This window comes from Balaenoptera physalus (genome assembly GCF_965194825.1).
Source record: "Balaenoptera physalus genome assembly, chromosome: 5".
NCBI lineage: Eukaryota > Metazoa > Chordata > Mammalia > Artiodactyla > Balaenopteridae > Balaenoptera > Balaenoptera physalus.
The window spans coordinates 141,154,591-141,180,516 of record NC_138884.1 but is presented as its reverse complement, the minus strand read 5'-3'; the positions used below and the strand labels follow the sequence as shown (position 1 = coordinate 141,180,516).

Sequence of the window (25,926 nt, the reverse complement as noted above, 5' to 3'; positions counted from 1 at the left end):
TAATCTTCTTTAAAAAATCGCTGAGGTATAAACATGAGCCAGACTTGCATTTGTGCACAAAGAATGTGCACAAAAATGAGTGTGTTACACTCACTTTTACTGTTTCTGTTTTACATACATTATAGCAAGTATATGCAATATGAGATGAGGCCAGATGTTCTGAATAATTGGTTTACCTGCCATATACATAGAGCTCACACTGTATACTAAGAAATTTAGAAACTCATGATTTGGTATGTACTATGTCTTTTGCTTGTTTTACAAAGTCTTTCCTAGAATGGGTTCTAAATGAGATTTGCATTATAGCAATCCCATTTATTTCTATATTGTGGTATAATAAACTATTCATTACTTATGTAAACATATACCCACAGCTATAGATGGAGGGAGAGAGAGAAAAATTATTTAAATAAAATTTAAAAACACAGCATACAATAGAAAACACAATACATATTCATTAATGTATACAGTTAGCAAATATCTACGTATATGCTCAAAGCACTGTGTAAGAGGCTAAAGAAGAACGATGAATTCCTGCAAAGGGACTCATCATCTCGGATTCCAAGCAAAAAGAAGAAATCAAATGGAATCCTGTTGGTGCTCTTTTGGGGGTGTAAGCAAAACATTATTGAGGTAGAGAGGAGAGAATCTGTTTTAAGAAATGGCAAAAGGCTTTGTAGAAATTTCCATGAAAGAAAAGGCATGTGCAGTTCAGGTAGAGACACAGTATATGGGGCAGATAGTCATATGTCTAGGCTATTACGAGTAGCTTATTCTGGCTCTGATATAGTTTGCATAGGTAAGTACAGCAAGATGATTCTGGACAGCTTTGCTGGACCCAATCACAAAGAGTTTGTATATCTCCTGGGGAGTCTGAAAGATCACAGTATGTTGAAACAAGGGCAAATGCACACACTAAACTCATTTTAACTGCAATGCTAAAGACTAAATGTGGCGGTACAGGAAGGTGGCAGAGAACCTATTAAGATATTAGTGTTATTGTAAGTGAAATTTGACAGGGGCTCTGAGTAGGACAGGGGCAGTGGGGATGAAATAAATAGAAATGTTTGAAGAAGGTATTTAGAATTGAGCGCCCACGGGATTTAAAGTTACGTTTAGGAGTCAAGGGAAAGAAAGGCACTCATGACCATCCAGGTTGTAACTAAAGTGACTGGAGGCTGATGATAAGGAACACTAGACATGAAATATTTTTTAAGGAAAACTAAAATGAGTTTAGACTTCGGACGTACATATTGAGATTCTTATGGGACATATGTGCTTGTGTTTGGTTTTCAGTTAGTCATAATTTCTGAAATTTGAGGCACAGTTTAGCTCTCATATAGAGGCATTAAAGTTATTACTAAATTATATATATAATATATAATGTTATATATTTTACTGTATTACTATATAAAAATAAAATATCTTGTCAATCAAAACCAAAGATTCAGAGCTATAACTTATGAGAAGTTATAATGATTAGAAAGCTAAATTTAGAAACTATGCAAAGATAGTCTGATCTTTACTATTCAACTCTCTAGCTGACCGCTGTTATGTTGACCTTGTGTGCAGAGAAAGGACACTCAACCAAGGAGGGGGAAGAATGATATAAGTCATGAGTTAAGTGATTACTATAGTATTTTAGATTTTTCCCACCATCAGATAAAATTTATTTCACATAATAGGTAAGTTTACTGAATGTCTTGTTTCAATTTTTAGGAATACCAACATCTTTTGCTAAAATAGTAATATACAAATCTGTTGTGTTTAATTTTAGTAAGAACTTTTCATGCTAACAGACTCACAAAATCATTTGTCAACATTGAGAAGGATTGTAAGATTAAGGCCCTAGAAACCATGAATAGGTGTTCTTAATGGAACACTCACCCCAAAACTTTTAAAAGGATTTGAATGTAAGCACCTTAAGCCAAAACATCTACTTCCTTCTTTTATGATTTTGTTGTTGCTGTTATCCCAAATTCTGTACCTGGGACATAGCATGCACTCAATAAATGTTTACTGAACTGAGCTCTGCAAAGTACCAATATTACATTAATTTTACTTCGTACAGTTTATTATTATAGACACAGAAATTATATATGTTGTACCATATTACTGTTAGATAAATTCATTGAAATGAAGCAAACATGTTGTTATTTCTAATTTACTAAGTCAAGCCATGTAGAGTTAAAGAATTTGGGCATGGTTACATGGAAACAACAGTACAGTCAAGACTAGAACCAGGGAAGGAGATGAATCCCAAGGAAGCCAGCTTCGGCCCTGCGGCTGCTGCTGTCATCGCCGTGGAGAAATTGTTGGACCTGGCAGCCTAGGAATGAATCTCCTCTCAGCCTCTAAGCTCACCTGGTCAGAATCCTTGGATGCGCCTGTGGGACCCTTCCCTCTAGCCCTGTGGTTTGGAACCAGTGGCTTTGGGGCTGTAAGAGGATGGGCAAAGATTCTCAGGGGCTGCTGGATTCATCCCCGATGGCATCAGGCACCGCCATCCGCTCAGAGGATGAGTCGCCGCTGACAGGGCAGAAGCGGGCCTCCTCACAGGCTTTGGGCACCACCCCTAAACGGAGAAGCTCCTCCAGGTTCATCAAGAGAAAGAAGTTTGACGATGAGCTGGTGGAGAGCAGCGTGGCTAAGTCCTCTACCCGAGCGAAGGGGGCCAGTGGGGTGGAACCAGGGTGCTGTTCCGGGAGTGAACCCTCCCTCCTCCAGCGAGAAGAAGAAGGTGTCCAGGGCCCCCATCATCCCTGTGCCACCCAGCGCAGCCCCAGCCCCTGGACTCACCGCGCGTGTGAAGAAGAGCAAACAGCCACTCAAGGTGACCAAGGATCTGGGCCGCTGGAAGCCTTCGGACGACCTCCTGCTCATTGATGCCGTGTTGCAGACCAATGACCTGGCATCTGTCCACCTGGGCGTGAAGTTCAGCTGCCGCTTCACCCTGCGGGAAGTCCAGGAGCGCTGGTACGCCCTGTTCTACGATCCTGTCATCTCCAAGCTGGCCTGCCAGGCCATGAGACAGCTGCACCCAGAGGCCATTGCCGCCATCCAGAGCAAGGCCCTGTTTAGCCAGGCTGAAGAGCAGCTGCTGAGCCAAGTGGGATCGACCAGCCAGCCCACCTCAGAGACCTCCAGGACCTGCTGCACAGACGCCCCGATGCCTTCTACCTGGCCCGTATTGCCAAGGCTCTGCAAGCCCACTGGCAGCTCATGAAGCAGTATCACCTGTTGGAGGACCAGACAGCCGCTGCCCAAGGGGGACCAAGTGCTGAACTTCTCCGATGCAGGGGACTTGATTGACGGCAGTAAGCTCAAGGACATGTGAGATGAAGTTGACAGTGGCTGACCAGCTCCAGAAACGAGAGATTCGGCAGCTGGAACAGGAACTGCGTAAGCGGCAGGTGTAGTAGATAGCATCACAGGCACGAGCTCTCCGGACTTTGACAGCCAGACCCTGGCAGCGCTGCGGGGCCGCATGGGGCGGTGCCTGCGGCGCTTGAGAAAGATCATCCTAGGCAGAGCAACCGAGGAGAGCCAGATTGACGTGGACCTGTCTCTGGAGGGTCCGGCCTGGAAGGTCTCCCGGAAGCAAGGTGTCATCAAGCTGAAAAACAATGGTGACTTCATTGCCAGTGAGGGCCGGCGGCCCATCTACATCGATGGACGGCCTGCGCTGTGTGGCTCCAAATGGCGCCTTAGCAACAACTCCGTGCTGGAGATTGCCAGCCTGCGATTCGTCTTCCTCATCAACCGGGACCTCACTGCCCTTATTCCGGCCGAGGCTGCCAAGATCACGCCACAGTGAGAAGTGGTGGCAGGACCCATGGACTCTCTCTGGCCTCAGTTTCCCCTGCCATCCCAGACCCCTGGAGCTGGGAACTCAGGCTCCTGGAAAAACCAGAGGGGGCTGTGGGAGACTCAGCTCCTGGCCCCTTGATCTGAGCCTCTGCGGGGGGACGGGGCTGGCCCTGGGGAAGCCCCTAGAGGCTGGGACCCTCAGGCTTCCTTGGTGCCAGAGCCCCTCCCCTTCTCTCCCTGCAGAGGACCCTACCCTTCCCCCCAGATTCCCACCTTTGCCCGGTGTCTCCAGCTGATTAGCTTCAGACTTTTCCTTTATTATTTTTCTTTTGTAAATACAAAGCACTGATTTCCAAAAAAAAAAAAAAAAAAAAAACTAGAACCAGGTATGTTTACCTCTAAGGTTAAATTTCATTCAACTATAGTTATCACATTTGTGACACTGCAAATGCATAAGTAGCCTTATTTATACCCTTCAACAAAGAACCTATATAATAGAAAACATATACAAAACTTCAGAAAGGGATATAATAATTTACTTCATTTTAAACTATTATTATGAATGATACACTTTTAAACCCTCATGTAAAACAAAATATTACTCTTCCACTTTTAAGAACACATTATTGAAGATATATTAAACAAATAGTAACATACAGATGATAATTTAATGAATATAGTAATTTGGTAAAATTGTTTAAATTTATAAAGAAATAAGACATTTTACATATGGTTGGAAATTCTTTTGCAAACTTCCCTAGCATCATTCTCCTCTCACTCAAAGGTAACATTAAAATATTCTAAAATTAGTATTTAAGATCCTGAACATATTACTTAATATGATGGCAGTCATAGATAGTAGAGTGTATTGTAATTTTTCCTGTACAGTAGCAAATACTTATTAGAATACATAATAAAAACAAAGACACTGCATACAATTATCAAAAAATGATAAAGTGTCAAACTACTAATAGAGCATATATAAAAGTTCTGGGGAAAATTTAAATGTTTTATTAAAATATATGAAAATGACCATGTATAAATGGATGGGATATCATATTTATGAAAAGGATACATCTATATCATGATTATTAACACTTTATAATTTGTTCTACTTAAAGGGCTTCTAATAAAAATTTTAATAGGTGTTTGTGTCTGTATTTGTGGGTGTGTAAAATTCAAAAATCTTTTATAAACCTTTGACGTAAGTTCTTAAATTAACAATAATTAAAAGAAGAATTATATTGAGAAAATTGCTTTACAAAATATGTAAAAAGATATATAGTATAATATTAGCACAGGGATAAAGAAAACAAAGGAACGTATTAGAAAACTGAAGGAATTGTTCCACATAAATATGGAAATATGTAGGTCAAGAACAGCAGCATTAAACTGAGAAAATTCATTCCTTATAAGGAAAATAAAAGATATCTTCTCACACCACAGCTAGATGTACATTCTGTGTGGATTATAGATATAAATGTGAAAGCTAAAACTCTAAAACGTGACAAAGACAACTTCTGCTCTTCAATCTGTTCTCACTTTTCATAGTAAACAGCTTAACAACAACAACAATAAAACAATAAAAGACGAAAATATGGCTCACATGTGGGCACATAATAAAGAAACATATTCAAAACTAAATTGTGTTTAGTTTTGAAATTAGAAATTAGGTGTGACCACGTAAGTACATTTTCTATAGTAGAAAGCAAACAAAGGTTATGTTCAGAAATTCTGGGATAAGACACTTAAGACATCCTGTGTGCATGTCTCTTCTCGCCTTTCATTGGTTGAACAGAGATGATAGATGCTCTGGAGGGGGACGATCCCAGAATGACTGCTGTACAGCACACTGGCTGGATCTGAGTAGGCTCAAACATTATGACCAGGGCTTCCCTGGTGGCGCAGTGGTTGGGAATCTGCCTGCCAATGCAGGGGACGCGGGTTCGAGCCCTGGTCTGGGAAGATCCCACATGCCGCGGAGCAACTGAGCCCGTGAACCACAACTACTGAGCCTGCGCGTCTGGAGCCTGTGCTCCACAACAAGAGAGGCCGCGATAATGAGAGGCCCGCGCACCGCGATGAAGAGTGGCCCCCGCTTGCCACAACTAGAGAAAGCCCTGGCACAGAAACGAAGACCCAACACAGCCATAAATAAATAAATAAATAATTTAATTAAAAAAAAAAAAAAACAAAAAACATTATGACCAGCCATAGTGTAGAACTCATTACTCTAGAAAAATGGTACAGATGAACCTATTTGCAGGGCAGGAATAGAGACGCAGATGTAGGGAACATGTGGACACGCTGGGCCCGGGGAAGGGGGTGGGATGAATTGGGAGATTGGAATTGACGTATGTGCACTGCCATGTGTAAAATAGATAGCTAGTGGGAACCTGCTGTATGGCGCAGGGAGCTCAGCTCAGTGCTCTGTGATGACCTAGATGGATGGGATGGGGGGTGGGGAGGAGGTCCAAGAGGCAGGGGACACATGTGTACATATAGCTGATTCACTTCGTTGTACAACAGAAACTAACACAACATTGTAAAGCAACTATACCCCAATTTAAAAAAAAAGTATATCACTTTGTTAAGATCCACATATATCATGGTGTTTGCCCAAGGCTGAACGTTGAGATAATAAAGGCATATATTCCTAATATAAATGGTTACGCAGAAATCTGGTGCCTCTTTTTAAAATAGCACCTTGGCAAGAGCTTTCTCATTCCAGTTCCTGCAACATGAAAGAAGTACAAATATGTCCAAATAAGAGGAATTAATCTATGTACCCAAACTTTTATGTGTATGTAGCTGACAAGTATGGCTGCCACAGGAGAAATTACTGTGTGAATGAGTAAGTGATGTGAGCTAAATCTACTTTTCCCCATTTACCTTCTGTACTTCCTAAATTTTGAATATGTGCATATAAACCTTTCAAATATATACGTTTCAATATTTGCGTGCATTACATAAACACACACATTAAGCAAACAAAAGTTTGAATTCACACTTTGGCAAGGGAAGGTAATGAGGAATTAGTAAACTCAAACATTGATCCTTTGATATATATTTGTAAATTGATACAACTTTTATAGGGAGCTATTTAAATATTAATCTCTTTTAATTATAAATACACTTACCCTTTGACCCAGAAATATATTTCTAAACATATATTTTATTGATAACCTTGCACATATATAAAATGATTTTTTCTGTTTAAGATTATTCTTTTCAGGATTATTTGAAAGTTCAAAAAATGAGAATTAATCTAATCCATCTATAAAGACATTGTTAAATAATTAAGAGAAAATCCAACAATGATACACTATGTACCTGTATCAAAGAATAGGTTATGTTCTAAAGTAGAAATTTCTTCAAGATAAATTACAGAGTAAAAAAAAAAATAGTGCAGTATGGAACAATGTGTTTAATGTGCTACTATCTGGGTAAAAATGTAAAGAATCTGTACTTGCTTGTGGATACAAACATCATTTTAAGAGGACTCAAAAGGAACTAATGGTATTATCTTCCTTCTGGGGAAAAGAAATGCAAGGCTGAAGGAAGTAGCCACAATGCAGACTTAAACTTTTAAATGTTGCCCTATATGAATATATGACCCAATAAAACAGTAAATTAAAAATATATATATATATTTATGGGATAGGGAAGAGATGGGAGGCAATGAAGCAAGTCTTCAAAAAGAAAATGGAAAGAGTATACTCTATGACCCAACAATCCCTTTCAAGGTATATCCCTTTGAGAAAACTAGTCACAGGTCTCTAAGGGGATATGCAGGAAGATGAATTATGAAGAATGCATACTATAGGATGCTTTTCTGCATTTAGAGAAAAATAACACTAATTATAAGCAAAATTGGTAGGTCTTAAAAACATGTTGTGGAAAAAGGAAACAGAATGGCATCTATAGCACAACGGCATTTTTATAAATTAAAAATACATGCACAAAAAGCAAAATTATGTATCTTTCAAGGATATATACTCACAAAAAATCAATGTCAAACACATTAGCATGGGTGACTAAGGTGAAAAGGAAAGTATTAGTGATATATTGCTTCTTAGCAAATAACTCCAAAGCTTAAAGACTTAAAGCAATAATGATTTTTACTTCACAGTTTCTGAGGGTCAGGAATCCAGGAATGGCTTAGTAGGGTGATTCTGGTTCAGGATTTCTCTTGTTGCAGTCAAAAGGTGGGTCAGCCCTATAGGCATCTAAAGGCTTAACTGGGACTAGAGGGCCAAATTCCAGAATGGCTTGCATAGCATATGGCTGTTGGCTGGTGACCTGAATTTCTTACCACATGTGCATCCTCACTGGGCTTGCTTGAATGTCCTCAAGACATGGCATCTGGCTGTCCCCAGTGCAAGTGAATTCAGAAAGAAAGGGAGCAAGATGTAAACCCCAAGGTCTTGTAAGACAACATCAGAAGTTAACATAACATTACTTCTGCAATATTCTCTAGGTCACACAGCCCTACCCTGGTAGATGTGGCAGGGGGCTACACAACAGTTGGTAGGAATCATTAGGGGCCATTTTGAGTCACAAATAATAAATAATAAAAAGATCAGAAAAAAGGGAAAAATTAATATACAATCAAATAAAACAAAATTAATCATATACTGCCTGATGATCATAATGCCATGAAATGATATGGTTAGTTTAACTTTATGTACATGGGTAGAAAGGAAAACACACATACAAATGTGTTATTCATACATATGCACATAGCTATTTATATATTCTCTTGCTGATAAACTTATTTCCAATATGTTTTTCTATTACAAATAATGATACAGTAAAAATTTCTGTATACATTTTCTTGTGTACATGTACAAGAGTTTTAGTGAAAGATATATAGTTTTAAGTGGAAATATCAACTTTTGTATGTACATCTCCAACTATACTAGTTGGTGCTAAATTTCTTCCCAAAGTGGACATAATGATGGGCAGTCCCAACAGCAGTAAGTGAGAGTTCCCATATTTATTATCCTTCTTAAATTATGGTACATACCAACTTGAATCTGGTGGATATGAAATGGAATAATATTATTGTTTCAAATTAGTTTTTCTTCCTGATTAATACTGAGTTTGACACCTTTTCACCTTTATTTCATATTCATATTTCCACTTCTGTGAATGGTCTTTTCAAGCCTTTCTTTTTTATTGGAGTTTTTTGTTCTTCTATTATTTGAGAATTATTTTTATAATCTGATTACAGATCTTTGAGTCTGCAATGTTTCTATAATTATCTCTAAGTCTGTGGGTTGTATTTTTTATTTTGTTTAGAGTTTCTTTTGACGGATAGAAATAATCATTGCATGGTAGTCAAATTTATACAGTTTCCCTTTATGGTTAGTACTTTTGTATTTTGCTTAAGGAATCCTTACCTAAGATTATAAAGATTCTTCTCTACATTTCTAATGTAAATTTAAAGAATTTATGTTCAGTTTAAATTTTTAATATGCCTGAAACAAATTTATGTATGTTGTTGTAATAGCATAGAATTATATTTTACTTTCTAGGGTGACAGCCAATTGCCCTACAATAATTTTTGTAAGTTCTGACTTTTTAATGTATGGTAAATACATCAGCCTAGATGTATAATAGTAAAAACAACAATGACAAATGTACCTACTCACCAGTCAGACTCATTAACTTTGGACTATGCGGTCATTGGCTGAGTCACTAGAACTTGAGCTCTTGTGGATTCCTTTTTTGGTCTCTCACTTCAAACCATTTATTGTCCTGCTGAAAGAAGAAATGTAAGAAATAGGGCTTAAAATTTCTTGAAGTCAGTGGTTCATCCTGTCTAGGACTGGCCCAGTATGATGTTTAATTGTATATGTCAACTTGGCTGGGGCAAGGTGCCCAGACATGCAGTCAAATGTTACTCTGGATGTTTCTATAAGGGTGTTTTGGATGAGATTAACATTTACATCACTGGACTTTGAATAAGGCAGAATGCCCTCCATAATGTGGATGGGCCTCATTCAATCAGTTGAAGGCCTGAATAGAACACAAGACTGATCTTCCCAGAGCAAGAAGGAGTTCTACCAGCAGACAGCTTTCAGAACTGAACTGCAACACTGACTCTCCCTAGGTTTCTAGCCAGCACACCCTGTAGGTTTTGGACTTGCCAGCCTCCATAGTCACATGAGCCAATTCCTTAAAATAAATTTCTCCGTATATGTATACATACATCCCTTAGGTTCTGTTTCTCTGGAGAACTCTGGCTAATACACCACATGTGCTTTGGTCTTTGCTAATTGACCATTTCACTGGTGCTACTGGCAACAATGTTATATGTTCTAGTCTCACTGTTTAACTGGTATCACAGTTAAACCCTCTCGCCCCCATGTCCTGCAAGAAGAGAAATAATGTGATGGAATTAGTTTCCATTGTTTGCCTCTTTGTTAATTTTATTTTATGCCTTAGAAGATCAACAACACCTTACCTTTCTCAAATGCATTGGAGAACCTCAGCTGGGAGGTCCTCAGCTACCCAGTTCTAGCACATGCCTCTTCCTGAATACCTTCTCATGCATATGTATATAACAGGAAGTACCTTTCTTTATACTGTCCATATAGTGTCACATTGGGGCAATTCTTGACGTCCATACTCCACTAAACAAACGTGATAATGTCCAGTTCCCAGGACTACTTTTGGGACAACTCTTTATTTTTTTCTTGTATTATTAAATTATAATAATATTATCCTTAAATTATAGGATTTATATCCAAGCAAAGTCTGCTACTAGAGGAAACTTTTATTAAGTATGATCTTATTGATATTACGTCAGATATTACTCTAGCAAAATTAAATTTGCATGGGGATATTTGTTAAGTTTTACTTGTGAAATCTGTTAAATTATAGATTTATATTTAAGAGTATTACTTCATGTTTCTCCCTAATAAGAGCCTGAAACTGATAAACTATTTTGATCTTTTTAGTTATATGGCATGGTATGACTTAATGATATAACTGTTCCCACATTTAACTCTGACTACTTTTTTGGAATACATATTTCTTATGTTTATTAATCCTACCTTTGTCAAATAATGTGTTTTGTAAAATATCAGTTCACTAAAAAACACAATTACCTGAAGTTTATATTTTACCTTTTTTCCCTGTCTAGTTAATGACTGACACATTGCTTTCTTCCAAAATGGATAGAAAAGAGCTTGAAAATGCATAAAATACAACAGTCAGCACTATTAGTCCAGATAAAGAAAATGAAGTGATAAAATAAGAGGAAACAAACCTGAATTTAATAATTCAGCCTAAGAACTTTTTACATTGTGGAGTTTGACCACACATCTGGGCCTCAGTTTATTAACAGAGCAAAAAACAAACTTCTTCATTTTAGAAAAAAATTCAGTTGCTAAGAAGAAAACACTCAATTCTCACACACTGAAATTGATGCATTATGAAAATATACACCCAATTATGAATACTGGCTTCTTTTGTGATTTAATTTAAGAAATGTGAAATAAAGTTCCAAAAGTCATGTAATGCTGTTGATTTTTTCTATTAGCACCTCTCTCACTTTTTATATTAATATGGTACTGAGTTCCATAAATTTGTAAGTTCCATAAACTTAACTTTTGTTTTGGACATTGATGTTATCATCTGCTAATCTGAAGATGCGTGTCTGTGTGTGTGTGTGTATGTATTTTGAATGTACTTATGAATTATTCAAATATTTCTCAGATTCATTAGAATTCATGAGCTGACTTCCTAGTATTACTCGACAAAGTTTTGTAATGTTTTAACATTTATGAAAAATCTAATCTCTAATAATGAATAACTCGAGACAGATATTTCCTATTTAATAATTACAATTATTTGTTTCAAACAAATATCATAGAAAGAGAAACTCCTCCTAAGCGACAAATACAAGGACACTCAAAATGCCATTTTCTGTTGAAGGCATATCAGTATAGTTAAATTTGATTCTATTCAATAAGCACACATTGAGGAATTAAATCGGGAGCTTTAAAAGCTATAAATTTGGTTTTCATCTTCAAAGAGCTTACTATTAAGAACTAGTAGACAGGTCGTGAAAAATGGGCTGGGACACAAAACTTGAAGAATGAATGAAAATTTAACAAATTGAATGAAAATTTAACAGACAAAATGGAAAATGTAAGCTCCTTGCAGGCAGTAGTTACCTGTTTTATTTAATCTTGTGTGTAGTGCCTGGAACAGTGCAGAAAAAAACAGTTGATTCTCCATTAATGTCCACTAATATCTTAACTGAATTTAAAAAATTTCAAGAAAACGCCTTTGTTAGCATAGGAAACAGCACAAATGGTTTGTGTATGATTTTTACATTTTAATTTAAAAAAAGATCCAATTCTTCCACATAATAATTTCCTGGGAAAATACCACCATATTAAAGATATCAAGTAACTTTTCTTTTATTCAGTAACTTTTTTATGTCTTTAACATTATAATTGACTTGAAGGGTGCATTAGAAATAGGTTATAAATTATATAAATGATACACAGGTTAAAGAAAGAGAAAGTAATGGAGATGACAATGGAGATTTAGCAGATACATGTTCTATTTATTTAGCTTTCATTCTTCAGCTTCTTCTATGTGGTCAAAGGATAGCATATCTGTTTTGCTGTGGAACAAATCTCTTCGTATAGAGAATTCACATATATATTGGAAACTCAAAAACCTCTACTTTCATTTCCAGTTTAAAATGTCATCTGGCTAGTAGGCCTGAAGCAGCCTCCTCTACCTTTTCACTAAAGTAGTTAGGAAGAGACTTAAAAAGATGAAATTGCACAACACTGTGAACTGGGACTCACTGTCAACTTATTGTTAGAACACGAGAGGAATTTCCATTAACTACAAAGCTAAGGGGAGTGGATTAAATACATGATATAGTACGATGCTGCTAGTGTGCCTGCCTGCCAGAAAGTAGATAGAAAGACCTTTATTCCTTCCCTCTTTCTCTAATTCCTGGATCAGAAACAAAATCTCAACAAAGCAGAAAACTGAATAGCCATCCTTCTACTGACTGCATGCTAAATTTTAGGCAATGTTTCAGTTTCCCATGCCCCCTGCCCTGACCCCTAATACTATGTCTCATTCTTTATCTCTTCAGATATTATAATTTCAAAAAAATGGAACAAGGGAGGGAAAAGAATTATTGAAAATGACTTGAAAGCTGAGACTGATTCTTGTGACTAGAGTACTAATTGAGGAGGGGAAAGGAAAACATGGTAAACCCTAATAGGACTCTTTTCTGTATTTGCTCTCCATCTGTTAAGACTGTTAGACACATTTAATGTGAATGAGAGAAGACCCACATCAACAGATGAAAACACTCATCAAATAAATGGCAGATATATGTTGGAAATTGGGCTGGGAATTATGTATACTACAATCTGTAACTTTATGCAATTACTTGCCTAAGTTGACAGGATTTGGATATCCACCTCCCTTTTTAATGATAGGAAAACATGAATAACGATATTAATAATAACAACATCTATCTGAGATGCCCCTCCCCTACACACACGCACACACATTGAGTCACTCAATTTCCTATTATCCTGCAATATTTTTCTTTATATTACCTGTGACCTCTGAACTATGACTTACTTATTTATTTCTGTTAATAGTGATTTTGCTGACTAGATTATATGCTCAATGAGTGCAGAATCCTTTTCTGTTTTGTTCTCTGTTCTCTTCTCTGCACTTATAAGAGTGTCTGACACCTAATAGGTGCTTGACAAATATTTATTAAATGAAATAGTGAAAGAGAATGAACGAATTCCAAGAATTCAGAGGAGAGAGCCTCACTGAAGTGACCTACTCTAAAAATATAGTATTTTAGACAGTTTAGCATCCTTGATAGGACATGAAAAGTAATGTCATATATTAAATGGGTACAGGAAGCATAGAACACCTGATTAAAAAGCCAAAAACAAAGCTAAAATGGAGATTGAGGGGAGAAGATTGCAGATAGCAAAAATGCATAGATAGGTAATTATCTCCTGCTAAGCCTTAGATCATGAAGTAAACTTATACCTGTCAACATTTACTGGAATTTCTAATGTCTTTCCTAGCTGTACTCAACTGATTTAGTTAGGTAGTAATGCCATACAGACTTTAAAATAGAAGGCTATTCCTAAAGACTATCAAAATATTAAAACATGATACAAGAAACTTCTTCCTCAAACCTTGACCCTAATTATAAGCTACTCCGTGCAGATATATTTCTGAAGTTATATGATTAAATCCCATTTCTCTGAGGCAAAAACAGTGATTATGATGCTTCTGATGAATCTTCAGAATGAATATAGGTCAGGGCCTCTTGTTCGACCCTGATTTTTTTTTTTTCTTTTTTTGTCCAGAGAAGTCAGATCTTCAGGATCATCATAGAACTCCTAGCAAAATTATTTAGTGCATTTATCTTAGCACTAAAACCAATATTCTGGATTTTTTCTCTTTATTATGTTTGTCATAAATGAGACATACTATAGCATTTGTATGCCATATTTACATATAATGTTATATGCTTTCTGCTAAAAGATCTTATTATATGAATTAATATAAATATTTCAGTAGAAGCTAGAACTTATATCTGTCATAAGGTGTATCAACAAATATAAAGATTTTAAATTATATCCTGTTTTGATTATCATAATAAAATTCATATTGGATATATTTAAAATAAGATATTATGATGTGGAAAAACATCAGTGATGTCGATAACCAACTTAGCATTCTTTTCCAGAATGAAGAGAAAAGATATGAGAGGATGAAAAAATTGGAAAGAGCAGTTATAATTGAGGACAGAGAATCGAGATCCAATATAAGAATATAAAAGTGTTTTTGACAGAGAAACCTGACAAATTTTTGGAAAATTATCATATAAAACATAGCTGTGGGGAGTTCACTGGTGGTTAAGACTCCGTGCTTTCAATGCAGGGGGCGCAGGTTCAATCCCTGGTCAGGGAACTAAGATCCCACTAAATCCTGCATGCTGCATGGCACGGCCAAAAAAAAGCTGTGAATTTACTGGTTTAAAAATAATATATAAGCATTTAAGTTGAAAGTCACACTGCATTCAACAGCAAAATTAATGAGAGAGTCTAAATGATAACACACTTCCTGGTCACATTTTTGTTGTCTTCATCAACTGGAGACAATAAAAATGCTAGAAGGAAAGTAATCAATGCTTACAAAATTTTAAGGGAAGACAATCATGTTCCCCAAATTTTATATCCTGGGAGTTTTCTTTCCATGTATATTATCAGTCCCAAACATACAACTCAGAAACTATTCTACTCAACTTCTCTTATTCTTAAAAGCAAGCATACATACAAACAAAACCACCTAGGGTTTTTAGAAAAAAAGTAAAATCCACAAATCAAATCTGGATAGTTTAATCAGTAAATTGATTTATTAAATGATATTAAGCAATTTTCATAACTGCTTGGAAGTTTGGAGGAATCAATGCTTTACTGCACCTGCTATTGCTGCTAGCATTGATGTGGTCCCTTTGCTGGAACCAGGTTTGCTAACACTGAGAATTTGTGGTCACTACAGATAACTCTGCTACCACTGAGGGTTGATATTCTGCCCCTCACCTTGCCAGCAAAAGTGAATGTCCTATAAAAGCCTGTTTCATCACATGGGTCACTTCTGAACTAAATTCGTATGCAGGTGTTCTGATTGGGAAATTAAGTCACATAGGCATGATTTTACTGTAAAGGAGAACGGGTACTTATCTCTGACTTTTCTGTGTGAAGAGCATGTCAGATTGAATACATAGGAATTTCTCCAAATATTGAAAAGATTATTCACAAGATGAGAGACAGTCATGAATATGGAAATTACCCATGACAACACCACCACAAACAGCAAATAACACAGGAAAGCAAACTAATCAACCCATCAACCAACAACTGAATGCTAATAAACGAGATTTATTCCTGTTGGTGAAGGCATGAAACATTAACATCTCAAGAATGGGCATGTTATGATGCAAAATAATTCCACCTTTTGGACTGAACTATAAACTTAGGAACCTTGAAGCATCATGTGTTCTCAGTACAGGTTGTGCAACCAGGAAATGAATGCTAGACCTACTTCCCAGAGCCATTCCTTTTCTGGTCAGTTTCTTTGGAATTAGGTGATAACATGCCTTGCTTCACATCTTTCAATCAATAATTTAGAATACATTTTATTCCCAGGATTAGTAACATCTGAAAATGAATCTTCCAGGACTTGTTAAAAAGTGATTAAACCATTGACTTGTTTGGGGAAACGGTGCTAGGAGAATTACTGAACAAAAGTTTCAGGTGCTAGAAGAATTAATGAACAAAAGTTTGTTTCATCTTCAGAAATGCAGCAGTGCATAAAGCGACATAATTGCCTTCTGCGTTTCCAAGAAACTTGAAAATTATTTCCTCACACTTAAAACTCTGATTAAGTATGTAGTTATTGGATTAAAAATATGTGAAATTGTAGCTACACAACACAGCCATACAATTGGAAGGGAACCCCCAACTTCTAGGGATAATATACAGCGTCAGTTTAAATCACATGTGTGAATTAGCTTATGATATGGAGGGATATGGGGCAAAAGCACCCAAATTTTTAGTAAATATAGTATAAGATGGGAATGGTGATGCTGAATAGCTTATAGTTTTTCTGTAGCCCCCAAACCATTATTTTCTCTTACTGCGGGAAAATAGAAAATAACAATAGTATGACAAAAGAAAAACTAAACATGCTGGTTAGCTAGTATCTGTCAAATTAACTAACAGATATTGATGACAGTGGACATATGGATACTAGTTTTGGATAGGACATTAAACATTAAACCACTTTAACTCTCAATTTCCCCATCTGTAAAAACGTAATAATGGTACTTAACTCACAAGATTTTTGTTAGAATTAATTGACATCCTTTACAAATAGCAAATACTAAATAAATAGTATATCATCATTATTATTATCTTTATCGTTGCTAATAACCCACCTTACCACATGTATTAAAATAATGATGAACACTCTACAGAGAAGAACCAAGGGAGTCATATCTCAGTATTCAATAAGTGATAATTGAATAAATCAAATAGAATTTCCCTGACCCCTTGACATGGGCATGTAAAATGAATAACTTCATTGACACATTTCTTGTTTAAAATTAGAAATCTGGAATTAGAACATTTTGATGTGTCAGACTACTGTAAGATGAAATAGACTTGAGTGTGTGTGTGTGTGTGTGTGTGCACGCGTGTGTGTGTGTTATTATTCCTCCTAGTTAATTGTTTATGAAGTATTGTGGTCAGGAAAGAGTGGTTTCCACTGATTCAATAGAACTTGATATATCTAGACTTTATAGCTAAAAAAGTGTGATCCTTGCTTGTGTCATGTACATAAAGAAAGCTTCAGCCCTAAATAGGGACGAAACTTCTTGAAATGAAAAGTATAACAATGCAAGGAAGCTTTAGAGTAAAATAAAATATGAATTCTCATGCTAAAATTCTAAGGTTTGCAGCTCCAAGAGTTGTATTTTAGAAAATATGTCCATATAGTTGCAATAAACAAATTATTTCAACATTAATCTGCAACTTTAAATTTTAACAAAATAGCAACTGTGTTTACCAATAGGTTAGTAGCCAGGCATTTCCTGCACTTCAGTCCTCATAATGAGGCTATGAGGAGTTATCAGCCCCCTCATTATATTAATGAGGAAACTGATGCTCGCAGGAGCTGACTTAACCAATAGAACACAGAGAGTAAGTAGAGAGGCAAAACACACCTTAAAATCTGGCTGCAAGCAGTGCCTTGGCTTTGATGCCATTCTGTATGCATTCAACAGTGTCACCAACCTTCTCATCAGTCATTTTGAAATGGCAATTTATCAACTAAAAGACCATGCCTTAATTGATGAAGCAACATAGAACTGAAAAGTTAAGTATCTAAGCTCCAAAATATTTCAAGTTGCCAGGCTATGAATCCTGGCTCTGCCCCTCATATCTCTGTAAACTTGGCCAAGTTTATCTTTGTGCCTCCATTGATTGATTGATTGATTTATACAAGTCAATGTGTTGATTTTAGTTTTTATTTTTTAAATGAAGTATAGTTGATTTATAATATTATATTAGTTTCAGGTGTACAACATAGTGATTCAAGATTTGTATAGATTATACTTCATTTAAAGTTATTACAAAATAATGGCTATATTTCCTGTGTTGTACAATATAACCTTGTTGCTTGTCTATTTTACGCATAGTAGTTTGTATCTCTTAATCCCATACCCCTATCTTGCCCCTCCCCCCATCCCTCTTCCACTGGTAACCACTAGTTTGTTCTCTGTATCTGAGTCTGTTTCTGTTTTGTTATATATACTCGTTTGTTTTATTTTCTAGATTCCACATATAAGTGATAATATAGAGTATTTGTCTTCCTTTGTCTGATATATTTCACTAAGCATAATACTCTCTAGGTCCATCCACGTTGTTGCAAATGGCAGAATTTCATTCTTTTCTAAGGCTGAGTAATATTTAATTATATATATATATATCTATATATCTATATCTATCTCACATCTTCTTTATCTATTCATTGTTGATGGGCACTTGGCTTGCTTCCATATCTTGGCTATTGTAAATTATGCTGCTATGAACATTGGGGTGCATGTATCTTTTCAAATTAGTGTTTTTCTTTTTTTGTTGTTGTTTTTGGATATATACCCAGCAGTGGTATTGGTGGATCATATGGTAAGTCAATTTTTAGTTTTTTGAGGAATCTACATACTGTTTTCCACAGTGACTGCACCAGTTTACCATTACACCAATAGTATACAAGTGTTCCCTTTTTCTACATCCTCACCAATATTTATTATTTTTAGACTTTTTGATGATAGCCATTCTGACAGATGTGAGGTGATACCTCATTGTGGTTTTGATTTGCATTTCTTTGATGATTAGCAATGTTGAGCATTTTTTCTTGTACCTGTTGACCATTTGTATATCTTCTTTGAAAAAAATGTCTGTTCAGATCTTCTGCCCAGTTTGCAGTTGGGTTGTTTGCTGTTTTGATATTGAGTTGTATGTGCTGTTTACATATTTCCTGTGTGCAAAACTTTTAAGTTTAATTAGGTCCCATTTGTTTATTTTTGCTTTTATTTCTTTTGCCTTAGGAGGCAGATCCATAAAACTATTGTTACGTTTTATCTCAGAGAGTGTCTGCCTATGTTCTATTCAAGGAGTTGTATGGTTTCAGGTCTTACATTTAGGTCTTTAATCCATTTTGAGATTATTTTTGTACATGGTGTGAGGAAACGTTCTAATCTCATTCTTTTACATGTAGCCACCCAGTGTTCTCAGCATGACTTATTGAAGAGACTATCTTTTCTCCATTGTATACTCTTAACTGCTTTGTAATAGATTAATGTCCAAGACTGTGTGGGTTTATTTCTGGGCTCTCTATCAATGTATCCATTGACCTATGTGTCTGTTTTTGTACTGGTACCATGCTATTTCAATTACTGTAGCTTTGTAGTATAGTATGAAGTCTGGGAGCATGACACCTCCAGCTTTGTTCTTTTTCTCAAGATTGCTTTGGCAATTTGGGGTCTTTTGCGGTCATTTATTCTTATTTAAAATAGAAAATAATAATCACTCGGTGCATACATTTTGAAGATAGTTCAATAATTTAATACATATAAAGAACTGACAGTGCTCTTATATGTAAGAAGTGCTGAACACAAGTTTATTATTATTATTAAAATAATTATTTATTTTTTAATATCACTTTTTTCTATATTTATGATCTTTTTGAATGGAGTCGCTAAATTATATACAATCAATTAGTAATATGGAACATCCATTCCATACCAGGAACCATAATCTGTTATACAACTTTCAACAGAAAAATTTTACATTAGTGCAAACTTTCTGCTTGTTAATAGTATCCATAATTATTAATATAAAACATTTCTAAATTTCTATTGCCATGTTTTTATAAATAAATCAAGTAATATGCTTATATTCACAGTATCTGTAAAGCTAAGGAAATCTAGGTATGTAAATATTTTTACAATTATTACAGTGCAGACTTTTCCTTCCCCAAAGTAAATGACACTGTGCCAGCAACCCTGTAGATAATTAATATATGTTTCTTAAATTACAATGAGATATTAAAGTGTTTTCTGTCACTGTCTAAACCTAAGTGGCAACAGATTGTTAAAATGTACATCCTGTACTTCCAGAATACATTACACAGTTGCTCTGTGTACTTGGAATCTACACAGTGAAGATGCATTTGAATCTACTACTACTCTTGAAGGGCTTTGCCAATTTGGAAGCAGAGATTATTATTATTAATCTGTGTCCCTGCTAGAAGTGAACCTCTTCTTGGAAAGTTTTCCTTTATATTCTTCAATTGTGATTGTGCCAAAGGAATATAAATTAAATAATGAGATCGCTGGAGCTCCCCAGATGCTTGTCCTGTTACATGATTTTCATGGCCACAATTCAGATCCTATGTATAAACAATAGTTCTGACAATTTTCCCTGTGGAAGTGCCAATAATTGTGCATTGGGGGAACTAAAGCAAATAGAAAAGCTTATATAATCAGAAAGTTTACTTTCTCCAAGATATTCTTTAAAATATCTCTAAGATATTCTTTCAAATAAATAGATAAACCTTAAGCCAAACTAATTTTTTCTATATTGCAGTAAATCATAAAATATATACATTGTAAGAATGGAGAAAGGAAGGAACTGATAAATTAAAAGTGAAAAGCAAAGGGCAATGCAAATGAGGGAGAAAATTGTAGCCATAAAAATAAATTCTTAAAGTTTATCTTGAAGTATAATTTTAGAAATAGATAATTTTGTTGATAGAAATATATTGCTATGTTAAGAAGACAAGTTTTGATTTACTAGAAAATAAATAAATCATTTTCTAAGTCTCCATACCGTTTAACTATGAATACTTCAACAACAGTTTAGCACTGAATTTGAAAACTATATTTTGTTGTTCTTGAGAGAAGAAATATTTAATAAATAATTAAAATAAACAGTCAAAAAATGGAGGACCTATTAACCTCTAGCATATATAATAAAAAATAAAATTCCTACTATATACAGTCAACAGTTATCAAAATATAGAGATTTACTAAGTTCCTTTACATTATACTACCAGTTTTTATAAAATTTGATAACCTTCTTTAGGAATATAGAGAATAGTTTTTAACACATTTTAAAAACTACAGTTTTTTTTGGTATTTATTCAGAAATAATCTGGAAAATGCATATGTTTTAAACTATACCAGGACAAAGTAGTACTTATTTCTTTTTCTTTTTTTCCTTTTCTTTATCTTTTATTTTATTTATTTTTTTGATAAATGACTCGGAGGAGGCCTCAGCAAAAAGATAACATATCTTAAAATTTATTATTGTCAATAGTCTGCATGACCTTTACTTTAACTGCATTGTTGCTGTCAGTAATAATCCAAGGCTGCACTTTCAATGATAAAATGAAAGACTTTGCATATTGAATCTCTGGGTCTCCTTGAAAGTGTTCAGATATCACAGTCATTTATTCCCATTGTCAGAGCAAGGTCCATTATGAAAGGCCATCTGTCTTTACTTGAAGATGAAGAGTGGAGAAACTCCACTTCTGCCTTGAATCAAGTACTAACTACTTCAGGGCCCTCAGATGTATCAACATACTGACTCGCCGTAGGTGTGAGATATTTCTCTCTCTCTTTCTCTCTCTGTGTATGTGTGTGTGCCTTCCTCTTTTGGCTCTGGGCACGGGTCTTTAAGAGTTTGCTTTTCCTTTATAATACACAATTTCAGTGGCACATAAAATAATGCTTTATCACATCCCTGAGAGTATCTTTTGAACAGGGCTTTTCGTTTGTCTAGTTTGTTTGTTCTTTTGTTTTTCCCAACTTAAACTGGCAGCTAGATTACTAGCAGAATTTTGAAAAAAGCTTGCTTTGCCATCTTTAGTAATAATACCAACAGGAATCATAATAATACCTTTTATAAATATGCAATTTCAAAATTTTACTTTGAAATAGGAACAAATTTCATGTATTTATGATGAAATATTCTTATTTAATAATTGGCCAGAAGATATAACAATACCTAAATACTGCATGGAACTAATCATCCCAACTTATAAGAAAATATAGGAAATATATACAGAATAAAGATAGTAAATACCATGGTGCACATACTATTAGATGATGCATTTGCCCCAGACTCTAAGTCAGATAAATATCACAACTAAGTCTGTCATAGGGAATCCCTATTTTCCTAAAATTGTCATGTCTGAATAACTTCAGACCAAGCACTTAATTTTGGCTACTTCACTCCCTATTCCAACAGAAAAACTTGTGTCTCAGATTTTAGTCTCAGACTTCTTCAAGGTAGGGAAAATAAAGAAAAGATTGAAAGAATTTTAATTTGTCAACATACCTGAACCTTACCTAGCTGGACACTTGACACTCAGAAGAATGTAAAAGAGAAGGAAAATGTCCAGGCCTTTGCCAGAAGAAAACAGCCAGGGGATGAGACTTGCGTTTTCCAGGGCTGTTGTATCAAATGACTAAAACCTGGGTGGCTTAAAACAAACAAATTTATTCTCTCGTAGTTTAGAGGCCAGGATTCCAAAACCAAGACGTCAAAGTCCATGCTGTCTCTGGAGGCTCTGGGAGAGAACCCAATCCTTGTCCCTTCTAGATTCTGGTGGCTGCTGGCATCCTTTGGCTTTTGGCGTCATCACCCCAATCAGTACCTCTGCCTCCACATCACCTTCTGCTTTGTGTTTGTGTCTAATCTCCTTCTGGTTCTCTCTTATAAGGACACTTGTGGTGGCATTTAGGGACCACCCTGATAAGCTAGAGTGTTCTCCTCATCTCTAGATCCTTAATCATAGTGGCAAAGACCTTTTTTCCAAATAAGGCCACATTTACAAGTTCCAGGGATTAGGACATAGACTTATCGTTGGGGTATGGGTGGCATTTTTCAATTTACCCCAGGCTATTTACCATTATTGGCATGGAAGCAAAAGGAAAATGCCACCTCTAAATGGTGATCTTTTTACACAGCTTCAATTATGGTGAAATACATATCCTCACATACGACCAATACTTCAGGGGGTAAAAAGAGGTTTTGGAGAGCACTGACAACTCTTTTATGCTATAGCAAAATTAATATTGAGCATTTCCAAAGTACTAAATAGTTTAGAATAATATGGAGGTTTTTGGACAACTTCCAAAAACTCCCTTTAGAATATGAGCATATTTACTTGGTTCTGATTGATGCAAAATAAGAACTGAGAAAACCACTATTTTTACTTACTTAATATTTTATATAGAAATATTGCAAAATAAATAAAAGTGAGATTGCATAGATAAACATCTAATACAATTGAATGGCTAGTATATGTCAATGGCAGGAGTAGATAAGAGGTGGATTTTTTAGTGACTTTAATGATGTTTGAATTGATTCCTGGGGAAAAAAAAGAACTTACATTCATTTTCTGTATGTAATAAGTCTTTAAAAATGTGAATGAATTTAATTAGCCGGCGGTCCTTGATTGTACCTTAAAAAAAAAAAGCACTTTCTGTAATGCTTTTGTATTTCTTTAAAGAGCTGAACTAACTTACTTTGATGCAGAAGTCGGCAAGGAGAACTCATCTGCTAAAATGCAAACTAGGGATGCTTTGCTATAGCTATTCTTGGGTGCTCTCAAATCAAGCTTTTTGAATCCTAGATCAGCTGCCTCAAACACCCCCTTATTTACATAAACTCTGGGGCTTTTGCAGTCATCTCCATTGTGCAGTGGAGTTTTTCTGCATGCATTCTGATTAGACTTGTGTAAAAATGCATAAATTTCTCATCCAATCAAAGGCTGACCTGGCGAAAACTGGCAGGGAGTGGGCAGAGTGGCAGATTACTAAATTGGCAATACCTTTTTAACTCTAGTTCATTTGGATGAAATGAACCAGATCTTAAAAAGGGCAGCAGTATTGGTCTAAATAGGATAAAATGCCTTTGACTCCTGGAAAGGTACTGCTGCAAGAAACATACAAAGAATCATCAGGAATAGAAGATCAAAGATCAAAATGGGTATTTTTCTAGAATATAAAACAAGTAAGATAGCCCAATGAATATGTGAATTCTTCATATTCTATAACAATGTATTTGTTATAAAGTAACTTACCAAGACAATAGATTCATTATAATTTATTACTTCTTCTTTTAATTTCTATCAAATTCCATCGGAGAAGGAAAGGTTTGACCATAAGGTTAAGTATTGCAGATTATTTACACTTTTTGTTATCATGTCAGATGTCTGGATAGCACTTGATAATAAAGCACACTCAAGAAGAAGGTAAAAAATCCCCATGCATTTCTCTGTATTCTATTTCAAACAAATATGAACGTATTATAGGGCATTTTGAACTGTGGAATGTAAAGAATGATGAAAATATATAAAATATATTAAGAATAACACCCCTATAATTATCATGACTACTTAAGTATTCTAAAATGACTCTATATTACTTCATTTATTGAGAGGAAATACACATATTATAAAAGTTTTCTCTTAATCTGATAAGAAAGGGTGGTCCTTAATGACTATGATTTTTATGAAATACCAGCAAGAATTTTTTTATTTTCAAATCTTACCAAATCTAGAAATATCTAAGGTCAAATCAATCATATAATATTATCAGTTAAAGGGATATGAGTCGTTGCAAACAAAAAGAGCAAGGTGAGGGATATATACTTTGGAAGCAAATTTATAATATGCCAGAATAAAAAGTTATTGAATAGTACAATGATTATTAAGTGAAAGTTGGAAAATGTTAAATTATATTTTAAATTATTTTATTGGTAATACAAAGACATATATGAACATTTATGTGGTATGTGCATGAGCCTCACTTTAGATTATGGTACAACTGAAAGAGATGTTAAAGAAAGTCAGAGCTGGACAAGAGTTAAAGAGGTAAAATGAGATTTTATTCAGAAACTATTGCAATAGGGGAAAAGAGACCTCAGTATAGAACTGGGCTCAATTCTGCATATGACAAAGGGCAGTGGGGATTTATAGCCAAGGTACAGGGTTGGGTGGCGGTCAGAGGATGGAAAATTACTAAAAGGAGACATCAGAGGTAGAGGGGACTCTTCTAGATCTACGGAACAAGATTCTTGCTGAAGGCAGGCCAGAGGGATCAGGTATCACCTGGGTGGATGGTGGAGGGCGAGACTTGATTAAATATGGAGAGTGATCAGATAGCAAGGGTGGGAGATTCACTCTACACTGACTTAGCAGGATTCTGGCTAAAACTGGGCTGTCTCAGACCTGTACAGCCTGGCAAGTGTGGGGCCTAGTGGAGCAGAGCATCAGAAGAGCCTGACTAAAGTTGAGTCAAGGAGAGGGTCTTTGTCAGGGCTCATCTACATTTATACTGACCTTGTTTGAGCTATCCTGAGTGTATGAGGAGAGGGAGAGAGAGGGAAGGAGAGAGAGAACCCTATATGTGTGTATATATATATATATATATATATATATATATATATATATATATATATGATTCAAATGTTAAAAGGTCCTTAATTTTCAAGTGGAGTCAGTCAAAGTACAAAGCAAGTTTTCTAAATAGGGAACCTACATTCAAATTGGAAACACTACAGAGGAAACAATAGAACGATAAAACTAGCTTCCCTGAAGGACTAATTGGGCCATTAGATGCTCAACCATAACCTGAGGCCCTAATTACCTCTGCTTTATATAGAAATTTCTGCCTGAGAAGACATCAGTGGATTCCTGATCTAAAGGTATTGTTACAAAATATTTAGCTTGTGTGAAGAAAAGTACTTGTCTTCTCCAGAAAGAACAGTAGATAGCCGTGCAGAATATATTATGCCTTCTGTCTTTGCTCCTCTGCAGTGATTTATTTTTTAAATTTTTGTCTTCTTTTATGTTTTTTACATTTCCATTCTTTTTTGAAATATTTCAAGTTGAGGAGAAAAACCAAACAGGGATGACATGACTTTCGGTAATTACAATCTCTCATCATAAAGTGTC

General features: G+C 35.5%; 1 long non-coding RNA gene and 1 pseudogene across 2 annotated transcripts in view; one reads left to right on the top strand and one right to left on the bottom strand.

Annotated features, from left to right (window-relative positions):
* Positions 1 to 25,926, bottom strand: part of LOC309661431 — a 73,129-nt gene that overhangs the window by 29,859 nt on the left and 17,344 nt on the right. The gene's annotated exons all lie outside the window — the stretch shown is intronic.
* LOC309661430 (microspherule protein 1 pseudogene) lies at positions 1,645 to 25,838 on the top strand (annotated as a pseudogene). Its single transcript has one exon. The product of its transcript is annotated as a microspherule protein 1 pseudogene (transcript).